A 9,134-nucleotide genomic window follows, 5' to 3' on the forward strand; every position below is an offset into this window, starting at 1 on the left:
TTTTAGTCATTGTGAAAATAATGCTCAACATATTTTATTTTTTATTACTAATGACTATACAGTTTTGTGATATTCAATTTTTACTTTGTTAAAAGTAATGTTCTTATCGTACTGATGACAGTAATCAAAACATAATGATTAGAGTTGTAAATTAGGTCACTTGGTCGAGGTATCGTTCAAAAAATTCTACCTGTTAATTAGGGTAATTACAAAAGATAAAGACAAATCAAATTATATCGTACATACATTTTGTGTACTCTGTTATCAACTTATCACTTGGTGGCAGAAACATCCAAAACGGAAAGAAGAATCCTGCAACAAGAATTCTTGATGAGAATTATACACCTCCCAACTTTAAAATGTGAAAGGAAGAAACTGGACATCTCCACAAACACCATTTCTGTTTCCACTGAAGATTCAGAGGTCGTCATCCTGATATCATGGAGCAACATCTCTGCAGGGCCAACAAAGTCTCTCTCTTTATACCTGGTATTAGCTTCCAACCCCACGTTAGAAGCATGCGAATCATAATATTATATTCTCTCAATAATATATGGGAATCTTCAGAACATTCTATTAATGTTTGACAAATGAATAAAGTTCCAACCTTTATTATTATTTTTTTTCATTTTATATGCCTTTCTTGTTCTTTAGATACAAACCCAGTCGCCCAAGTTTTCGGGTTTTAGTTGTTCTTGCCTTGGGGAGTGAACTTTGATGCAACGGAGATGTTACTATGACGGGAATGGGTTTTCTCCAAAAGGGTTTCTGTGTTTTGGGCCAGTTCTTTGGATTAAGTTAATGGCTGCTGTGTTAGTTGTCTTTTCATCTGGAATCAACATTCTCAGGCTTTTTTTTTTCCCTTGATTAACTGTTTTTTTTTACTTTGTTTATTTCCCTTTTACTGTTGAATTGAATGTACCTAATATATGCATCGTGTTGTAAACCCCACAAATCAAAATTCTCTTTTTTGAGAGCTCTTGCTTTTCCCTCAAAGTAAGCACTTTCCTCACAAGCTGCTTTTTTACTTCAATTTTTGTCTCTGTTAGCTGCTTTCATTAGCTTTTCCACTTATTAATTAGCTTTTGTGTTCAGGATTGGATCTACTTGTTAATGATAATTTCTGCTTCTTAAACCCTGTTTTATCCACTTCTTCTGGAGCTTATGCTTTTGTGCTTAAATCTGCAGATTCTTTTAGCACCTATGTTTCTTCATGTTATTGGATGAATTTTTTAGTGTCTTGCTTATTTTTCGATGTTTTTCGATTTTGTAGTGTTAGACTATGAACCGCAGTTGATTATATCACTTTCTGGGAGGTCGGTTTGCTTCCTTGGCAAAGAAAGGTGAAAATTTTAGGGTTCATCAGCAACGGAAATTGATATGTTGTTTCTCTCTATCGCTGATGTCCCTCCTTTGATCTGTTGTATCTCTCTATCACTGAATTCAAGCTGGTGGAAATAAGGACATAACACAGTGATCAAGGTGATTCATGACGAGGACCGTAAAAATGGAAAACTTAACATTGACATTGATTTCTATATCACTACATTAGATAGATATATATACATACATATATATATATATATATGGTTCAGGGTAACAGATGTTAAGGGATATGAATGTTGGCAATTAAGAAGTAGAGTATGAACCGCCATTGTTACAGACTGCATCACAAGTGTTGTTTTCCGTTGGCGCTTTCGTCTCTCTTCGTTCCTGCCTCTCTCTGTTCGCGCTTCTATATCTCTCTCTCTCTCATTGATTGAATGTTTCGGCTTCTCTCTCGTTATTGTTAGTAGGTTTTGATTCATCTTCTATGATTTGAGTTACCCTTTTTTCGGCGAATTCTGATGACTTTACAATCCGGGTTTAAATTTTTGAGTTAAAAAAATTGAATTTAAGTTTGATACCAAACTGGCTGTCGATATTATACGAAACAAATGTCAAATAAGAGAGCTACAATCCTAAGGAAAACCTTCAACAATAAAATATGCGTCTGGAAATTACATTAATAGTAGAAGAAGAAGAGGAGTAAAACCATTAAGTTGCAGATAGAAGAAGTGTGAAAATTTAGAACCCAAAAAGGTTTTGTATATTTCTCTATATCTTTTTGAACTACAAGAGATGGCTCTATATAGAGACCGAAAAATAAAGGAAAGAAGACATACTCCTTTGGCACACTTACAATCAGAAATCAAGGAACAATTTACAAGAAATATGGACCAAGTGTGACGGTAGAAAGTTGCAGCAAACATGGGATAAAGTTGCAGCTAGTGTCAGTAGCCACTTTACCTGAAAACATGGGATAAAGTTGCAGCAAACATGGGATAAAGTTGCAGCTAGTGTCAGTAGCCACTTTACCTGAAAACATGGGATAAAGTTGCAGCTAGTTTCAATACTCCCCCTCAAGCTGGATCAAGTGGGTTAATTGATCCAAGCTTGCTCAGTAGCCTTTGAAGATGAGTTGAGTCCAAAGCCTTTGTGAACAAGTCTGCAAGCTGATCGTGACTGCGAGTGTAAATGGGGTTGATAACTTTGGATTGAACTTGAGCACGTTTGTAGTGACAATCCACTTCGATGTGTTTGGTGCGCTCGTGAAACACTGGGTTAGAAGCAATATGCATGGCAGCTTGGTTATCACAAAACAAGGACAGGTTCATTGTCGATATAGCCAAGATCTGCTAGAAGACGCTTTAACCAGATTAATTCACACGCCGTGGCTGCCATGGCTCTATACTCCGCCTCTGCACTTGATCGTGCAATCACAGTCTGCTTTTTACTCTTCCATGTCACGAGATTTCCACCAACAAACGTGTAGAACCCGGTGGTAGACTTTCGATCAAGTGCATTACCTGCCCAGTCAGCATCTGTGTATGCCATAATGTGATTTGAGCCATGGTTCTTTAAGAGCAAGCCTCTGCCAATTGACCCCTTCAAGTATTTGAGTATTCTTTTGACAATCTCCCAGTGAAGTAGAGTAGGAGAGTGCATGAATTGACTGATAAGGCTTACGGAATAAGCAATGTCAGGTCGAGTAATTGTAAGGTAGATTAACTTCCCCACCATACGTTGATAGACACTAGGATTCGACAGAAGTTCACTAGAGTCATCAAGTTGGAGTTTGCTTACAAGGGGAGTGAGAGCAGCTTTGCAATCCAACATGTGAGCTTCCTCCAATAAGTCAAGCACATATTTGTGTTGATTTAAAAACAAACCCTTGGCAGAGGTTGCCATCTCAATGCCAAGGAAGTACTTTAGGGTTCCCAAGTCCTTGATTGCAAACTGTTGATGAAGAGAGGATTTTAGAGTAGCAATCTCTTCTATGTTGTCCCCCGTTATAATGAGATCATCCACATATATAAGAATAATTAATTTGCCATTTGGACCACTGCGAACAAACAAGGAGGAATCGGCATGACTCATCTTGAACCCCACAGCCTCCAGAACCGAGCTTAACTTCGAGTACCAGGCTCGGGGGGATTGTTTAAGTCCATATATGGCATTGTGAAGCCTGCATACTTTGTTAACTTCACTTTCTTGTGGGTGTCCAGGAGGGAGCTTCATGTATACCTCATCTTCAAGGTCACCATGGAGAAATGCATTCTTCACAGGAGGGAGCTTCATGTATACCTCATCTTCAAGGTCACCATGGAGAAATGCATTCTTCACATTCATTTGGAATAGGGGCCAGTTATGATTAACTGCCACGGACAACAGGACTCGAACCGTGCTCATTTTAGCTACAGGAGCAAATGTCTCCTTGTAGTCGATACCATAAGTTTGAGTGAATCCTCGGGCAACTAGTCTGGCCTTGTGTCGTTCAATACTGCCGTTGGAATGGAACTTGATCTTATATATCCATCTACTCCCTACTGCCTTTTTCCCTTTTGGTAGATCAACTACACTCCATGTGTGATTGTCATTTAAGGCCTTGAGCTTTTCTTGCATAGCTTCCTTCCATACTTGACTGTGGGCAGCTTCATGGAAGTTCCTTGGTTCAACATTCGAGGATATCTGATTTAGAAATGCAGCATGGGATTTTGACAGTTTGTGATATGTTAGAGCTTCTGAAATATGATGTCTTACATTGTAAGTAATGTATTCTTGAAACCTTGGAGGATGATGTCTGTCCCGAGTTGGATTTCTTCGAGGAGCTACATACGGTTGTGAGGTAGGGGTTGTGCTTTGTTCACTTGTAGATGTTCCCTCACCCTCAAATTGTTCCGACTCCGAGTGAGGTTCGAGAGAATCATTATGAGAATGGGATTCAAGAAGATTTACTAGAGTAGGTAATGGAAAGATGTCCATAATATCCTTTCTCTGAGGCTCTTCACTGCAGTCTTTACGAAAGAAAGAAGCAAGCTCATCAAATCTTACATCTCTGGAGACTTCAACCTTACCATTCTGAGGATTAAAGTATTTGTATCCCTTTTGAGAGCTTGAGTATCCCATAAAAACACATTTGACAGCTCTAGGTTCGAGCTTATCTCGATGTGCTGCTTGAATATGAACATAGCAAGTGCACCCGAAAGTTCTGAGATGTGAGATGTCAATGTTTCTTCCCTTCATTACTTCAACAGGAGACTTTGAGTTTAAAACTCAAGTAGGTAACCTATTGATGATGTACGCTGCAGTGAGAAGTGCTTGTGACCAGAACCTTTTAGGCACATTCATTTGAAACATAAGAGACCTTGTTTTCTCCAACAAATCACGGTTCTTTCTTTCCGCTATACCATTTTGTTGTGGAGTACTTATTTGATGCAAAATTCCATGATCGCTTAAGTAATTAGACATGTTATTGGATGTGTACTCAGTGCCATTGTCCGATTGCAGTATGCTTAACTTAGATGAAAATAGATTTATGATGAGTTTATGAAAATCTTTAAAGGCATCAAAAAACTCACTTTTGGATTTCAAGAGGTAGACCCATGTAACCCGAGAGTAATCATCAATGAAGGTGACATAATATTTATATCCATCAAAAGAGCTTACACGAGAGGGACCCCAGATATCAGAGTGAACGATTTCAAACAGTTTACAGGTTCTAGACTTGGAAGAAACAAAAGGAAGCCTAGTAGCTTTCGACATTTGACAGATTTCACAAGAATGTGTAGGTTTACAAAAATTGGGAAAAAGTTTGGTCATCACAGGTTCTGAAGGATGAGCCAACCGAAGATGCCAAAGGTGGTAATCTTGAGAGAGACTGAGGCTTGCAAGGGGGTGCTTAAGAGACTTGGAATTCTTTGAGAGGTAATAGAGTCCATTCAGAAGATACCCTTCACCAATCTTCTTCCGAGTGACCCGATCCTGAAATACAACACTGTGAGGAGAGAATATGGCAAGGCAATCTAGGGTGCGTGTGATTTTACTTATGGACAGGAGTTGGAAAGGGAAAGAAGGTACATATAAACCTGTTGACTCAATCTTATCACTTAACAGTTTAAGTTTCCCTTTTCCCAGAATAGGTTCTCCGTTCCCATTTGCAACAGACACCCGTGTAGACTTAGGCATATTTTGAAACTTATCCAAGCAAGAAGACTTATTTGTTATGTGGTCAGTAGCACCTGAGTCTATAATCCAACAATCATGACTAATTTCATTAAGTGCAGTTTTGAGAGCAGTGATGATACCTGAGACATTGTCATGAGTTGAGGTCTTAGCCAAAAAACCTACAAATTTTCCAAGCATAGCAGTAGGAGTTGAAGTGGTCACTTCCTCAATTTGAGTGTTGTCTCCTCGTCTTTGAAGAAAGTTTGCAAATTCATTTATGAGATCCTATTGGATTCTCAGTGAAATTTGAGATTCCACTCGTCGAAGAACTGGATGAGTGGAGGGCCTTAGGGTTGATTCTTTTCCCTTCTTTGATCATTCTTCCTTCCTTATCAAATTTTGGTTTTAACTCCGGGTGCAAGATCCAGCATTTGTCCCTTAGGTGACCTTTCATGTTGCAGTGAGTGCATTTCCAATATGCTTTCTTATTGGCAAAAAATTTTTCACCAGTGTTTTTATGATAGCTCGGGAAAACCCTAGCCTCAGGATTTGATTTCGGCTCAATGTGCATAACTTTTCTTCGAGTTTCTTCCCTTTGAACAGCTTGACAGACACCATTAAATGAGGGCAGCTCAGGAGTCATCAACAAGTGGCTTCGAAGGTCTTCATATTCAGCTCCTAAACTTGCTAGAAGTTGAAATACTTTGTCCTCATCAGCTCTTTTAAGGAGCACAGCAGAATCGGTTGAGTGTGGACGATACATGTCAAGTTCATTCCACATGGACTTGATGCTTCCTAGATGTTGGACGAAGGATTGATCACCTTGCCTTAGCCCAGCAATATCCTTTTTGAGCTGAAAAATACGAGCTGCATTATTTTGACTGCCATACATTTCTTTAATGGATTCCCAGAGAGTGAAAGAGGACTCTAAGTAACTGAAGAGTTCAGATAACTTTGGTTCCATGGAGTTGAGTATCCAGGACATAACCAACTGGTCGTTTGCATGCCATGCACCATATGACGTGGATGATCTTTCAGGCGGTCCGATGCTTCCATTGATATACCCGAGCTTTGATTTTCCTCCTAAGGCAAGTGAAATGGCACGAGACCAAGGTAGATAGTTGAACTCGTTTAATAACACTGAGCATAGACGCAAATTTGAATTGATTTCACCTTGAAAGGAGTTTGAGGAGCTTGTAGCCTCACGATTTGAGGAACTTTCTTCTGTCATTGTAGTGAATGAGGCACGACCGAAACAAGGTTTTTTGAATGAATGAACAAACAGAGACAGGACCCTATGGTTCCTGCTCTGATACCATGTGAAAATTTAGAACCCAAAAAGGTTTTGTATATTTCTCTATATCTTTTTGAACTACAAGAGATGGCTCTATATAGAGACCGAAAAATAAAGGAACGAAGACATACTCCTTTGGCACACTTACAATCAGAAATCAAGGAACAATTTACAAGAAATATGGACCAAGTGTGACGGTAGAAAGTTGCAGCAAACATGGGATAAAGTTGCAGCTAGTGTCAGTAGCCACTTTACCTGAAAACATGGGATAAAGTTGCAGCAAACATGGGATAAAGTTGCAGTTAGTGTCAGTAGCCACTTTACCTGAAAACATGGGGTAAGGCTTTCAATAAGATGAGATGCAAGGAGCATTAATTCACGACCGCAGGCGAAGAGTTGGCAGAAACCGGATTGATTTTTGCTTGGTCATATTCAATAGTGTCAAGGCATGTTGGGGGGGGGGGGCGAAGAGTTGGCAGAAACCGGATTGATTTTTGCTTGGTCATATTCAATAGTGTCAAGGCATGTTGGGGGGGGTAAGGCTTTGAAATGCTTTGAGTCTTTAAGTTATACACACCATACTTTTCGTGATTCCAATTTACATATTGCCAATCCATGTTGAAGTATATGCAATCCGGCTAACTTCCCGGTAACTTTGAGGTCAAAGCAGATACCGAATCGTTAGCCCCTACGAAGAGAGCAACATCACCCAAACTTATCATCTCAATCCACTTTACTTTCTTCAAAGCTCCATCTAAAAATTTCAAAATTTTGTGTCACAAAGTTTGGGTATCGCTGTCTGTTCCCTTTCTTTTTTTTCCATCTTGAAGCACCTTTTCACCATAAAAACTTGTTTTTTGTTCAGGTCCACGAGATATCTCTTGCGAACTATACGTTGTTCAATAATTTTCCCATCTAGGTTAAGTCTATCAGACGTATCGACGCAGTAAACATTATCTCTAACATGAACAACATCGTCAATGAAGTGCCAAGTCCTATGATCGCGATACGTCCAAGTTTTATCTTTAGCAAGTGTAATAGAAGCCAATCGATAACCATCCCCGAATATGACCTCAACAACACATTCATCTGCATTTAAAACCGGATCTGTTGAAATAGTAGCCTTGCGAACATAACAGTCGTATCGTCGAGCCCAATACTCGGTGCGTCTAGGTAGAGGATGTTAGAGTATGAGTGTGATTCTCACAGTTTAGTAATAATCATTGTTATTTCAGATTGATATAAAGAGGTCTTAATGTGTTTAACTTTGGTTTGGATTGAAACTATACTGTTGGCTCGAGAATAGAACTCATACTTGTACAAGGATTTGGTCTTGTATTCCTTGTAGGATTATTATAGGGTAATCCAAATTTTATAGTATAAAAACCACAAGCCCCTGCTCTCACAAAAACACACTCTTATTGTTTCGATTACATATAACTTGGAGAGCATTGAGTTTTGCAGAAAGGAGAAGGTTGTGTGTAGATTCATCCATGGCTTCTTCATTCATGAACATTGACAGAGTTGAAAAGCTTGCTGAAATTATACAAAGATTGGAGTAAGGTGATCTGAAGCTTAGAGTTCGGGCTTTGGAATCTGAGAGGGCATTCCAGCGGGTTACAACTATACAGAAGATTGTTGGAAATGTGAATTGAACTTACTCATGACCTAATGCCATACACACATAGGAAAGACTTCGTCAAACAGTCTACAGGTATGTGTTGCAGAAATTACTTCAGTATTGCTCTTATAAAGGAGGCATCATTGAAGGAAGGCGAATGACTGAATTTTCATTCTCTTCACATCCTTTAATCCTTATGAATGGATTCATTAAGATCACCACGAAAGTTTCATCGACAGTTACAAGCCATCCTTTTGAAGACCCATAAAATCGTTTGTTCGACAACCTTAATTGTAAATCATAAACCTCATCCTGCTCAACGTTGTATATGTTCCATGTACCCTGTTTTCCATTGGGGCTGGTCGTCGAGGATTATCCTTTGTTACATTATTCCATGACATATGTTGATGCACAAAATCAGTGAGGACTTTGGTAAAACAGAAAGTGTTAAGTTTGTGATCTTCGCTAGATTGCTCTGGTCACTAGTGTGGATAAGTATGTAAATGGATAGGGACAGGGAAGCAAACACAAGATGTATGTGGTTCACCCAGATTGGCTACGTCCACGAAGTAGAGGAGTTCTCATTAATTGTGAAGGGTTTACACAAGTACATAGGTTCAAGCTCTCCTTTAGTGAGTACTAGTGAATGATTTAGTATAAATGACATTAGGAAATATTGTGAGAGAATGATCTCTATTTATAGAAGAGAGTTTCTAGTTTCATTTTGACATT

At 39.0% G+C, this 9,134-nt stretch overlaps 1 long non-coding RNA gene across 1 annotated transcript; it reads left to right on the forward strand.

Annotated features, from left to right (window-relative positions):
• Positions 1-264: 264 nt before the first annotated feature.
• LOC126616482 (uncharacterized) lies at positions 265-7,197 on the forward strand. The gene is made up of 3 exons (XR_007621176.1): positions 265-489; positions 1,274-2,057; positions 7,124-7,197. It is a non-coding gene; the product is annotated as an uncharacterized LOC126616482 (long non-coding RNA).
• The last annotated feature ends 1,937 nt before the right edge of the window (positions 7,198-9,134 follow it).

This window comes from Malus sylvestris, chromosome 1 (genome assembly GCF_916048215.2).
Source record: "Malus sylvestris chromosome 1, drMalSylv7.2, whole genome shotgun sequence".
In the NCBI taxonomy this organism is placed as follows: Eukaryota; Viridiplantae; Streptophyta; class Magnoliopsida; order Rosales; family Rosaceae; genus Malus; species Malus sylvestris.